General features: G+C 35.8%; 1 protein-coding gene and 1 long non-coding RNA gene across 2 annotated transcripts in view; both read left to right on the forward strand.

Annotated features, from left to right (window-relative positions):
• LOC126764392 (uncharacterized) overlaps positions 1-13995 on the forward strand; it is a 137537-nt gene that overhangs the window by 45615 nt on the left and 77927 nt on the right. The window lies entirely within an intron of this gene.
• Positions 5485-6729, forward strand: LOC126763997 (uncharacterized). The gene is made up of 3 exons (XR_007667753.1): positions 5485-5712; positions 5777-5908; positions 5939-6729. It is a non-coding gene; the product is annotated as an uncharacterized LOC126763997 (long non-coding RNA).

Here is a 13995-nt window from a genome sequence, read left to right on the forward strand (position 1 = left end):
ATTTAATTATTTCTTTTATATTACACCAATTTTCCATAATTAAAGTGTAAAATATCAGATTCCTACAGGTCTGTGTTAATAGAGAGTCATATTTACTTTTATAACATTCCATGATCGTTCTATCTATATCTGTACATTTATTATACAAGGCCGCTGTTTTACCTTTAAAGATGACGGTTTCACTATAGGTTAAATAGATTGGAGAATGATCCGAGTTAAGGTCATAACCCCGATTAATCGGCAAATATGCAAAAATGCTTAACTTCGTGTTGACTGCAGGCTTTATAGAGTTCTCTCCTCTTTTTAGTTGTATGTCTTGAACCCCAGTGCATGTTCCTTGTGTTGAAATCTCTACCCATTATGAATCTAAACCTGTGTCTGTTTAATAAGTGCTGGTACTTTTGAAATTGGATTTGATGCCTTGGAAGACTGTACACTTTTAAACTTTTAACTCCGTAAATAGTCACTGTTGTAGCTTGAAACTTATCAGTTGAACGTTTTTCTTCGTTAAAATGTTTAATCATATTTTTAATTAAAGTTACGCTTCCGCCACGGGCGCACTTGTGAGGATGAATTGTATGGTAAGGTTCATAGTTTTTAATTTTAAAATGGGTTTATGACGTAAAATGTATCTCAGATATCATACATACGTCAACATTTTCCGAGTTCAATACAATTTCGATTTCATTCATATGTTTGATTAACCCATTTGAGTTCCATAGAAAATATTTATAGATTTAGACATCTTTGGTATAAAAAGATATTTTTCAAGCTTGTATAAGTGATTTTGTAAGGAAGTGTTGAATTCGCCTTGTTTGTTGAGTTTCTGTAAGATCTGTGATAAAATGCTTTTATTGTATATATTCTCATTTTTATTTGCTTTTAAAACATGAGCAAAAGTAGATGTTTTGATGTTTCGTCTGTAAGTTTAGGATCTTCTTGTTGAGGATGTTCATTGTTTTTTGCTCTGACGTCTACAGGACCTTTTACCATTTTTTGCAATTCTTTGGAAACAAGGCACCCTCAATAGTTGGCTGGATGTGCTTCGCCACTGCTATAGCAATTAGGCTGCTGTTTCCCTGGTTACGAACATTAAGATTTTTTATATTATCCATTGAAGTAATTTACAGCACTCAGTGCCAGAAAAGTCAACTGAGCATGTGGGCAAGGCGCTAAAAAATTACCCAAAAACTACTTTTACATGAATAGAGATAAGGTTGGCTTTGAAGCCAACTTCACTGACTTATATACTCCACTATTAAAACTTTTGAGTTATCTCCGAAGGTTAAATAAGGGCGTTTTGTTGTCATATAAATGAAATTTACTTTTAAAAATTAAAAAAAAAATAATAAGTCAATTTTCGAAAACTAAAAAAAAATTGTACAGTATGCATAAACTGAAATTTTAGCATCATCACCTAAATCTAAGTGAGACATATAACCCTATTATATATATAGTACATATATAAATGACATTCAAAAGAAATGTTGAAATCCGGATGACTATCTGTCTCTTCGTCCGTCCGTCCGTCTCTGCAAGCTGTAACTTGAATGGAAATTGAGATAACTTGATGAAGGTAGGCGGGTAGATGGGCGTTTTAGAACCACTGCCACGCGCACAAAACGCCATTAACTGAAAACCTATAAAGTTCCATAACTAAGCACTAAACCACTAAAGCTGTAATAACCAAAATTACCCAACGGAAATATTGTATGAACTTATACCGACAGTGTGAAGATAAATGAAATCTGGTGAAAACCCCGCTCTCTCCCCATAAAACGGTTCTGTTAAAAACTACTAAAAGCGCGATAAATCAATAACTAAATAACAAATATAAAAAAAAAAATATGTGCAAATCAAGAAGTAATTAATATAACATAAATAAAATTTGCACTAGTATGTTACTAGTATGTTATGACTAAACTAAAAATTGCCCAAATCCAGCGAAAACTGTTTTAGCCCCCAAATACCGGAAATGTGGACACCAGTATCTGTCGTTGACTTTTGACTGAAAATATCGGTCAATGTATGGGATAAACAGTTGAAATTCAGAAGCCACCATATTAATTGAGTTAAACTAATAACATAGCCAAATTACTTTATAATATTGAATAGTAGTATATGTTTTACATCAGTTACATAAAAGGCACCCAACAATGACGAGCGTGTGTATTTTAAAGAAGAAACACTGCGAGAGATAGTTGCAACATAAAATATTAATTACCAATCCTCCGCATTTTTCCGCCTATGCCAAGAAACTCGTCTTCTTATGACACTATTGCCTTGAAAATTCATGTCAACCAGACAGAGCCCCTGTAGCAGCTAGCGGACAATGAGGTATTTTTTTTCTTGAACGCACCAGGGGCGCTGTTAAAATTTTTCTGCTGAACTTGCTGCTGACGCAGTTGCGGAAAGACAAAGTGGTTGCGCTAGCTGTTGCGTCCTACGGAATAGCCGCAACTTTGCTAAGTGGTGGCAAAACCGCACACAAAGTATTCAAGCTTCCGCTGAACCTAGCAAGAAATTTGCATTTTTTTTTTTTTTATTACAAACATTTTTAAAACTTTAACAATGTTTGATATCACTACAACTAGTTTCAAAAACTAACGAGCAGATTGATTTGAATAACTTAAAAACAAATTACATAGAAATTAATAGTAATATTCATACATATACGGTATATAGTATAATTAATTTCTTTATATTTTAGCTTCCAACTAAGCTATGTGGTTTTTTGCGACATAATCGACTAGAGAGGCATGTGTCTAAAAGAAGATTTCTCGCCTCCTCGTTCACATGTGCATTAAGCCTTTTGTAGTGGGCATCTGCCTGACTCCTTATTTCTTCGGCGACTGTATTCATCCTTAGGTCTCGTTGAATATCAGCATGTCTGCAGTACCAAGAAGCATTTACAATGCCTCTTAGCACCTTGTTTTGAAAACGTTGTATAATATTAATACTGCCATCATTGGCACATCCCCACAGTTGCGCACCATATGACCATATCGGCTTGATTATTTGTTTATAAAGAAGTATTTTGTTGTGTATGGACAGGTTTGACCTTCGCCCAATTAGCCATTTCATTTTCGACAATTTCAGATTAAGTTCAATCCTTTTTATTTTAATATGCTCCTTCCAACGTAATCTAGCATCGAGCGTGATGCCAAGATATTTAGGTATATTTGCGTATGGTATGCAGACATCTAGAATACTTATAGGTTGATAAGTGATTCTTTTGTTTGTAAAATTTAAATGAACCGATTTGCCACCGTTTAGTTTTATTCTCCATTTTTTAGTCCAGCTTACTACGGAGTTGATTGCATGTTGCATTTTTAGCGCAGCTTTTTCTGCTGTTTTTTCGACGCATAGTATTGCGGTGTCATCAGCAAAAGTGGCAGTCATACTGTTTGGTGCTAACGGTAAGTCTCTTGTATACAAAATATATAAAAGTGGACCTAAGATACTTCCCTGAGGAACTCCTGCTTCAATTTCTTTTAGTTTAGAGAATTCATTTTCTTGTTTTACACGGAAAAATCTCATGGTGATATACGATTCTAAAAGAGCACAATACTCAACCGGAAGACATGATTTTAGTTTTTGCATAAGGCCTTCGTGCCATACCTTGTCAAACGCTTGTGCAATGTCAAGGAATACAGCTGAGCATACGTTTCCTTCCTCCAGGGATTTTTCTATTTCTGATGTTATTCTGTGAATTTGTTCTATTGTTGAATGCTTATTTCTAAAACCGAACTGATGCGATGGGATTAACTGCTTTTCGTCGATTATAGATTTTAATCTTAGATAAATTAATTTTTCAAAAAGTTTTAAGATTTGTGGAAGTAGTGAAATTGGTCTATATGACGAGACTACGTGAGGATCCTTTCCTGGCTTAGGAACCATAACAACTTCGGCAACTTTCCAAAGGCTTGGAAAATATGTCAGACGGATTGCTGTATTGAAAAGATAGGCGAGCTTCCGTAAACATTTGTATGGTAACTGCTTTAACACTTCAGCTGTAATTAAATCGAAGCCAGCTGCTTTCTTAACTTTAAGCTTTTTAATTTCACTTTTAAGTTCACAAATGGTGATTGCTGGAATTGTTGCATGATCCTGTTGAATGCTACTGAGGAACGCGATTTCACTATCCTCGTTTGGACGAAAGGTTTCAGCTAGGTGTTTTGCAAATGCATTAGCTTTATCACAATCACTTCTAGCCCATGTATTGGAAGCAACTTTTAGTGGTGCAACGTGACTTGTTGGACGTTTCAGATACTTTGTACTTTTCCAGAGTGAGTAATCATCTTTTTTGTCAGCGGATAGTTGAGATAAATATTTATTAATTGACTCATTCTTAATATGAGCAATTTCTCGTTTTAATTCTGCTGTTGCCTTATTAAGGTTGGTTTTGTCGAGTGGTGAGCGGGTTTGTTGCCATTTCCGTCGTAACTTTCTTTTCTTAATTAGAAGGATTTTTATTTCTTTGGGGTAATCTGAACCTACACTTTTCCGCTTTAACTCCGTAGTATTATCCCAAGCCGCTTGTTGAATTTCTTTCGTAAATGTGTTAACTTCTAAGTCTAGTTGTTCAATTGTTTTGATTTTCGGACACTTTATTTTAGTCTGAAGTATTTGTTTGAACGAAGTCCAGTCCGTATTTTTGTTGTATAGCTTCAGACTAAGATCTCTTTTAATGACTGTTTCACTTACTGTTAAATATAATGGGGAGCAGTGGCGTAGCTAGGGGAGGGCGGCAGGGGCGGTCCGCCCCGGGTGTCACCCGGTTAGGGGTGACACCCGAGCCCGACTATGACAATCAGTTCTACCTATAAAAAATCGTAAATGTGTGGCAGAGAGCATAACCGCCACTAATCAAATAATCTAGGTAACTATAGTATCGTACCACGAGCATAATAAATTGATACGAGTATTTAAAAACAAAACAATGTGCACACTGTCAATCTCAGTATATACAGCAGTGTTGTCCAACGTGACTGTGTGAACGTTATGCTTGTGTTGGTTATTCTAGCGTCAACTGATCGCAAAATTCTGCTTTGCTTGCCTACGAAGTTGAATTCAGTAGCACAATCGTGGTTTCACAGACACTTGTCGCGACATGTTGGTGTGAGGTGTCTGGCACTGTCCGTGCGCTATTGTGCGCATAGGCCTTGGACAACGCTGCTCTAGAAAATAGGGTGTTGTGTAAGCATTTAAGCTACATATAAATTTTAAAGCTTAATGAGCAGCACTTTAATAGATATTATGTAATTTAAGTGATTGAGTTATTTAAGTGATTATTTTGAATTACTTTGCATGTTTCTTAAATTTTATTGAGATGTTACTTGTTATGTAAGTTCTTTTTTTAACACGCTTCAAGAATTTCTTAAATTTTCCATGCAAAACGATACAGTCCTGGGCGGTAAACTTTCAATTACAAACTTGTTTTGTACTTTCGTACAAATTGATTAGCCGTTACAAAAGAGAATTAGGTGGAATTCGCACAACCAACGGTAGTCAGTGGATTCCCTTGATATAGAGCTCGTCACTTGTGTTGTGGATTGGGCAATTTCTTTTGTTTCCGACCGCATTTATTTCAATATTCTTTTACGTGAACGTGTGAAAGTTTAGTGTAAAGTGTTTGTTAATTATTAGATATTAAAAACAACAATTTTTGTATAAAACCAACTATTAAGATTCTTGAAGAAAATAAACAAGGTAAGTAAAGTATTTTTGCTATTATTTTGTAGTCATACCTACTTAAATACATATTTACACCCAGTTGCAGGATTGTTAATTTATATAAAAATATATTTCACAAAGCTAGTTACGTAACGTCTACACGGAGAAAAAAATAATGATGTGCTAAGGGAAGTGAACTATGCTCAGATTGCATTGCAAAGTAAAGGTTTATGTATTGATGAAATAATCATAAAACTAGAAGCACTTCGTCTATTCATTGGAGAGAAACGGTTGCATCTAGCAGGAGAGGCAATAGATTTTGCTGTACAAAAATCGGAAGAATACAACATTTCGATGGAACGACGAATTCGTCGCAAGAAACGCTTGCCCGGTGAGTTAGCCACCGATACTGGACTTACACTTAGAGCGGAACTTCAAAAGGACATGTTAGAATGTATTGACAGATTCAATATTGAACTCAAAACACGAGTAAAGTCCATTAAAGACGTAGCTTCATTGTTTGAAGTTGTGCAGTCAAAGACCTTGCTTTTGGCAAACACTAAATAGTTAAAATTTGCTATATCAAAACTGACTAACCTTTACGATGAAGTATCAGAAACAGAACTACTTTTAGAAATACCAAGATTGAGAAGACATTTAAAAGCGGCTAATATCACTGTCTCTAATTGGGTGACGCTGGACTATTTGAAATTCATTGTGGAATGGGACTTTACAGCTTCTCTTCCGAATCTAACGGTCGCATTAAAGTTATTTATGACAATATGTGCATCAGTCCTTTATGTGAGAGAAGTTTCAGCAAATTAAATTTAATTAAAAATTACTTGCGGTCTTCAATGACTGAAACCAGATTAAACAATCTTGGTATTTTAACGATAGAACATGAAGCAACACAAAATATAAATTTTGAAGACGTGATTTCGGAGTTTGCAAGTGTCAAAGCTAGAAGGAAGCAATTTTAATTTTTTCACATAATATACTAATATAATATTTGTAATACTCGTGTTTTAATAAAATGTAAATGATTGTTTTTTACTTTAAAAGTTTTGATTGAGTTTTGGGGTGACACCTTCAAAATCCGCCCCGGGTGTCACCTATGCTAGCTACGCCACTGATGGGGAGTGATCAGAGCTTAGATCTAATCCACTTTATATTTCTATGAAATTTCGAGATATCTTTCTGGTTATAAAGAAGTCTATTACATCTGGTATTTTGTTGGTGTCCGTTGGCCAATAAGTTGGTGTTCCGGTCGATACAAACTCACACCCCGTTTCTTGAAATTTGCAATAGCAGCAAAAATAGTAGTCGCGATGCTCTATTTAAATCGGGCAAATTGATCGTGTGGGGCGAATGCACAATGTTGTTCAAGCGAGCGATTGAAAGGCTGGATTGCAGCTTGCAATACATTCGGGGCAATCGAACCTTTATGGGTGGAGTGGCTTCGCCGTTGTGGCTTTGACTTAATACTAACATGAGGGTCTAGCTCTTCAATGATCAGGAGTCTGGACTTCTCCCACAAACGCTTCTTGAGGTCGACGAAGGTAACATGCCGACGGATGCTAATGACCAAGTAACTTTCGGTAATATTTTTAGCAAAGTTTTTAGCTTGGAAGATAATTTTATCAAAGAGGTATTTCTGTGTTTACAAGAAAACCTGGCTAACGAAGATTGGTTGTGCAATCGAGGTATCATTGCGCCCAAAAACGAATTGGTAGAAAAATTGAATGAGCAGCTGCTCAAAGTTCGTATCATAGAGCTGAGACTGCACATCGTCCAGGTCACCATTTTCAATGGAGGGGCCAAGGATACCCAGAATCCCAATAATACCCACAAAATCCTTCAAACTTAAGAGAAAACTCTAGACGTAGCGTTCACCTGGGCACCCTTAGCATTTCTCAGGAACAACTGTACATGAGTTGTTCGCGGGTGTCAATAGCAGAAAATTCTTTTATTTGTGTTAAAAACAATAAGTGCCGTAATGTTGTTTACCGAGATATGCTGTAGCAAAAAGATTTCTAGCTCTTTACGACTCAAACTAAAAACAATTCCGATGCTCAAATTTAAATTATTTTGCTTTTGGACTGTGAATCGTTATTACTTTTACTAAAACACAATTTATTTTTCCTATTAAACAGCGGATTACACTTCGAGTCAAGGATAATAAGTAGTATATGGGAGTTGGGTGCAGTATTAACTCGATTTTATATGATTTTACCAATTATCTTCTTTACTGGCGTAGACACCGCTTACGTGATTATAGCCGAGTTAACAACAGCGCGCCAGTTGTTTCTTCTTTTCGTAACGTGGCGCCAATTGTGATTTCCAAGCGAAGCCAGGTCCTTCTTCACCGGGTCTTTCCAACGGAGCTGGAAAGTTTTCATCCGTACGTCTTTGTTGAACTATGGTAATGTCGTCGTATATCTCATACAGCTCATCGTTCCATCGAATGTGATATTCGCCGTGGCCACAGCGCAAAAGACCATAAATCTTCCGCAGAACCTTTCTCTCGAAAACTAGTAACGTCGACTCATCAGATGTTGTCATCGTCAACCCTCTGCACCATATAGCAGGACAGGAATAATGAGTGACTTGTAGAGTTTGGTTTTTGTTCGTCGAGAGAGGCCTTAACTTCTCAATTGCTGCCTACTCAGTCTGAAGTAGCACCTGTTGACAAGAATTATTCTGTGTTGGATTTCGAGGCAGACATTTTTGTTGGTGTTAATGCTGGTTCCAAGATAGACGAAATTACCTACAACTTTGAAGTTATGACTGTCAGCAATTATCATGTCATTGACTAATAAAATGCTCCCAGGGTTTCATAAAAGTATCTCACTTCCAGTCACCAATCATTAAGGGTAAAGTCAGCCGAATAGGAAATAATTATCTTCGGTACATAAATAAATTAAATAAGCGGCCAATATCAAAAATTTCAACCAGGCACACCAAATGGTAAAAGGCTAGAAATTCTAAATGGCAACAGATTGGCCTTACCGAGAAGGACTTTTTATGGTCTGATATTTTTTTTAGATGGAAAACTAAAAGTTTAGGGGGCGTCTCGTCAATAATAATCAATTTGGTAAATAACGGAGACTCTAATTTGTATATATGTATAACCTTATATCTATCTCTTCTCTATCTCTTAGTTTTAGGTGATACATACAACCGTTGGGTAAAAAAACAAGAGTATAAAAATGTAGTAATTGTGAGGGAAATCACACGGAAGTTGTCCCGTGGAAAGGCACATGGTGGAACAGCAGTGTTGGTTAAAAAACGATTAATTCACCACGCATTAGAATCTCATGCTACAGCGCAGTTATAAGCTACTACAATGCCTATAAAAAAGAAATGTGGTGTCGTGGGACACCAGGTAGGAACGAAGTTCCTTCGGATAATGTAGAATCGATACAATTTGTAAAAAAAATTGTGATTAATTTTATGTAGGTTGTCCTGATTTTTCTCTCAAATTTCGCTGATTAGTTTTTATTTAAGTACAGATAAGTATTAAGAAAACTCTACTGTCGTCCTACTGCCGTCGGCAAACATAGTAAATATTCAAGTTAGCGGGAAAGACAACTGTCGGCCTGCAGTCGTGTAGTCGTGCAGCTGTCAAAATAACAGTGTCCATAAGAACGTCTGTATTTTAATATTTGACACATGTAGTTTGCAGTCTGTCGCGCTCTATGTGTTCCGCACTTCACTCAAAACTAATTTGCATACACAATAATGTTACAGATTTTCATGCCTAATTATTTTCAAAAACCAAAAGGTAGGCTATAACTTGCGATCTTACGGTCTTTTTCTTACGGGTTATTTCTTACGGGTTATTGCTTACGGGTTTTTTCTTACGGTTTTGCTATCACTTTTTTTTTCAGTTAGGTCCCGCAGCAAAATCCCTATCTTCTACAAGCCTGCCGTAAGGAACTTCGTTCCAAAAAAATCCCTGCGGGGACTTATACCTGACGGCCCTATCCTGCCCACCTCGATTTAAAATTACAGACATCAAATTTAAAGACTTTTTTGAAATACTAGGTCATTTCTAGCAGGTAAAAATTACAATGCAAAACACATGTATTGGGGCTCACGACTAATTAACCCGAAGGACGCTGTATCACTCTATTATAAATAGGCACAATAACCTTGACATAATATCTCCTGGTAAGCCGACATATTTGCCTAGTGATCCAAACAAACAACCATTATTAATTGATTTTGCTGTAATCAAAAATATAGATAAGTCGCACATAACAGTTGATACATGTACTAACCTATCTTCTGATCGTTCTCCTGTACTAATGAAGCTATGTAAATAACCCTTATTTGTTGATACAAAAGTGGGTCTAACATCTTATAAAGCGAATTGCTTAAAATATAAAAAGTACGTAAGTAGTCACATTAATATTGAGAACAAAATAAATACAGGAAAATATATTGACGAAAGCATTAGAGAACTTAATGATATAATAACTAACGCAGCTGTCTTAGCAACACCAAACAAAATCTATAAGCCGCTGGGTTTCAGAAAAATCTATAATAGAGAAATAGAAAAGCTTGTAAATGAAAAAAGGCGTGCAAGACAAGTATGTCAGATAAATGGCTCCCCTTCCAATCAGCTTCAATTGAAATTTGCTGTAAGTAAATTTAAAAAACCGCTTAAACGCGATTCAGAATTCAACACGGAAATGTGTATAAAGAAGCTGTGTCCAAATTCAAACAAAAAGCCTTTTGGAAAGCCCAATAGTCCATGAAGCCAACATGCCTATACGAGACTTGGGGGGGAAATTGGACTCGAAGTGAAGAGTATAAGGCTACTTGTTTCGCAAATCACCTAGAAAAGGTATTTCAACCTAATTGCCCAAAGAATAACTTTAAGCTGTCTACTCAATACTCAATGCTAATTGAGCTGTCAAAAATTGCTGTAAAGATGCTCTCTTCGCTCTTCAATGAAATTCTGAGTTTCGGGTACTATCCAATTTCGTAGAAAAATAGATAGATAATGTGGGAAATATTTAAATCAGCCGTCTTCATACATACCAGTATTTTGTCTTGTCAATATTTGAAAAAGTGTTACTATCAAAGATTACTCCTTTCCTCCATGAAAATAAAATAATACCAACGCACCAATTCGGGTTTCATGAAAAACATAGCACGACGGATCAAGTAAACATATATCTAATGAAATACCTTGCATAAAGATAAGAGCTGCAAATTTAAAATTTATATATTTATTTATATTTTTATTATTTTATTTTACTTTTACTCCTAGTGATACCTTACTTCACTTACAAGAACAACTTAATATTGTCGAAAAATGGCTAAAGAATTGAAAGATAGAAGTAAATACACAGAAATCCGTTCTAATAACGTTTACGTTAAGGACTGAGAAATGTCCTCCCGTAACATTAAATGGCCGCATAATACCTGAAAGTGAAACTGTGAAATACCTTGGTCTTTATTTGGACAAACGTCTCACTTGGAAGGTACACATAAAAGAAAAAACGAAGGAGCTCAAATTTAAAACTAAAAAAATGTACTGGCTTTTAGGTCAGCGATCACAACTTAGCCTTGAAAATAAAGTACGACTTTACAAGTCAATCCTTAAGTCAGTATGGACGTATGCAATACAGTTATGGGGTACGGCTAGAATATCCAACATTGAAATCCTCCAAAGATATCAATCGCAAACTTTAAGAAGCATTGTATGTAAGTGCTCCTTGGTATGTAAGCAACTTTGAAATCCACAAAGACTTAAATATACCTTTTGTTAAAGACGAAATCAGCAAATCTTGTCGAAAGTATTTAGATAGATTGTCTAATCATGAAAACTTACTGGCAATAAATTTACTAGACAACAGTATGGGTGTTAGACGCTTCAAACGAACTCACATTTTGGATCTTCCATATAGATTTTAAGTAGTTCTAAGAAGTTTAAGCAAATAAAATAATTTAAGAATATATTGGTTAGTCTCAATGGAGAACAATCAATCCTGTCACTATTAATGTATTTAAAAAATTTGCTGATTGTCAATTGATAGATTGCAATTAAATGTATATTAAAAAAAATAAATATATATACTTATATACTTAATACAAGTGTTCCAATCGAAAATGCTTAGAACAATCACTTTATCGCCATCGTACGTGCATAATGAAAATATTCGCAAAGATCTTGATATTACTATAGTAAAGAAAGAAGTAGAAGAAGAAGTCTGCGTTCTAAAGAGCAACATATCACCAAAACAGCTCAATCGCTTGCTTGCTTTTTTAATATATTTAAGACTTTATAATTTATTATCCAATTTTTTAGATCCAATAAAAAAAGAAGAAATGAAAAAGAACACATACCTTTGTAAGAAAAGAACTATCGCTAATTTTCAATTATATATCTCACACATTGACCAATATTTTTTATCAAAAGTCAACAAAGTATAGGTACTAAGGCCTAAATATTCGGTATCTAAGGGCTTCAACATGATTTGATTGGAACAATTCTAAGTAATAAGATGACATACGCTAAAGAACTTATGCGTGCAAAATTTTATCTCGTTATACTAGTTACTTCTTGTTTTGCGTAGCGGTAAGTTAAAAAAACAAATGCAGTTTAAAATTAAGCTATATAGGAAACAGGCGTGGTTATTGCCTTATTTCGGCCATTTTCGTACTCTGATATAGGAATATAAAAAGAATGTCAAAATTTGTCGAAGTCGACTGGTGGGGTCTCGAGATAGATATGTGAATTCATTAAAAAGTGGGCAGTGTCGCGCCCATCGCCCAAATTTCACATTGGCTCCCATTAAGCCGACTCGTGCCATCTCGTTAGATAGAGCGGGGGAGTGAGCGGGGTCATTTTCCATTTTGATCCTTTTTCACACTGTTGATAGGAGTTCTTGTAATATTTGCGTTTAGCAGTTTTGCTTATTGTAGCTTTAATAGTTTGGGAGATATAAGAGGATGAGGCCACGCCCACCTTTAAAAAATTTTATTTTCCACAGGTGACCCTTGCTATTGCGATCACCTGCGCGAAGTTACAGTTCTATAGTATATCTTAATTTGGTGATTAGTTATGGCATCGAAAACCTGGTTAATGGCGTTTTGTGGGCGTAGCAGTAGTCCGATTACGTACATCTTTCTTTGTACTAAGGAACCTGTATACAAAGTTTCATGAAGTAATCTCAATTTTTACTCAAGCTACAGAGCAGAGGTGTGCGATTAAATTCTGTGTGAAACTCAGTAAATCTGCGACAGAGACGTTTGATATAATCAAACAGGCTGACCTAGATGTTGTTTTAGCAAGAAGAGGTGTGTTTTGGTGGCACCAGGCTTTTTTGGAGGGCCGGGAAGAGGTCGTTGATGAAGACCGTGCTGCGAGACCTGCGATTTCGACAAATTCCGACAATGTGACTTGTGTGCTTAAAGTTTTGGACTCAAACGAAGGATCAATCGGGTCCGACAAGACATCTCGAAAACTAGTAACGTCGACTCATCAGATGTTGTCATCGTCAACCCTCTGCACCATATATAGCAGGACAGGAATAATGAGTGACTTGTAGAGTTTGGTTTTTGTTCGTCGAGAGAGGCCTTAACTTCTCAATTGCTGCCTACTCAGTCTGAAGTAGCACCTGTTGACAAGAATTATTCTGTGTTGGATTTCGAGGCAGACATTTTTGTTGGTGTTAATGCTGGTTCCAAGATAGACGAAATTACCTACAACTTTGAAGTTATGACTGTCAGCAATTATCATGTCATTGACTAATAAAATGCTCCCAGGGTTTCATAAAAGTATCTCACTTCCAGTCACCAATCATTAAGGGTAAAGTCAGCCGAATAGGAAATAATTATCTTCGGTACATAAATAAATTAAATAAGCGGCCAATATCAAAAATTTCAACCAGGCACACCAAATGGTAAAAGGCTAGAAATTCTAAATGGCAACAGATTGGCCTTACCGAGAAGGACTTTTTATGGTCTGATATTTTTTTTAGATGGAAAACTAAAAGTTTAGGGGGCGTCTCGTCAATAATAATCAATTTGGTAAATAACGGAGACTCTAATTTGTATATATGTATAACCTTATATCTATCTCTTCTCTATCTCTTAGTTTTAGGTGATACATACAACCGTTGGGTAAAAAAACAAGAGTATAAAAATGTAGTAATTGTGAGGGAAATCACACGGAAGTTGTCCCGTGGAAAGGCACATGGTGGAACAGCAGTGTTGGTTAAAAAACGATTAATTCACCACGCATTAGAATCTCATGCTACAGCGCAGTTATAAGCTACTACAATGCCTATAAAAAAGAAATGT

Source organism: Bactrocera neohumeralis, unplaced genomic scaffold (genome assembly GCF_024586455.1).
Source record: "Bactrocera neohumeralis isolate Rockhampton unplaced genomic scaffold, APGP_CSIRO_Bneo_wtdbg2-racon-allhic-juicebox.fasta_v2 cluster09, whole genome shotgun sequence".
NCBI classification, from domain to species: domain Eukaryota; kingdom Metazoa; phylum Arthropoda; class Insecta; order Diptera; family Tephritidae; genus Bactrocera; species Bactrocera neohumeralis.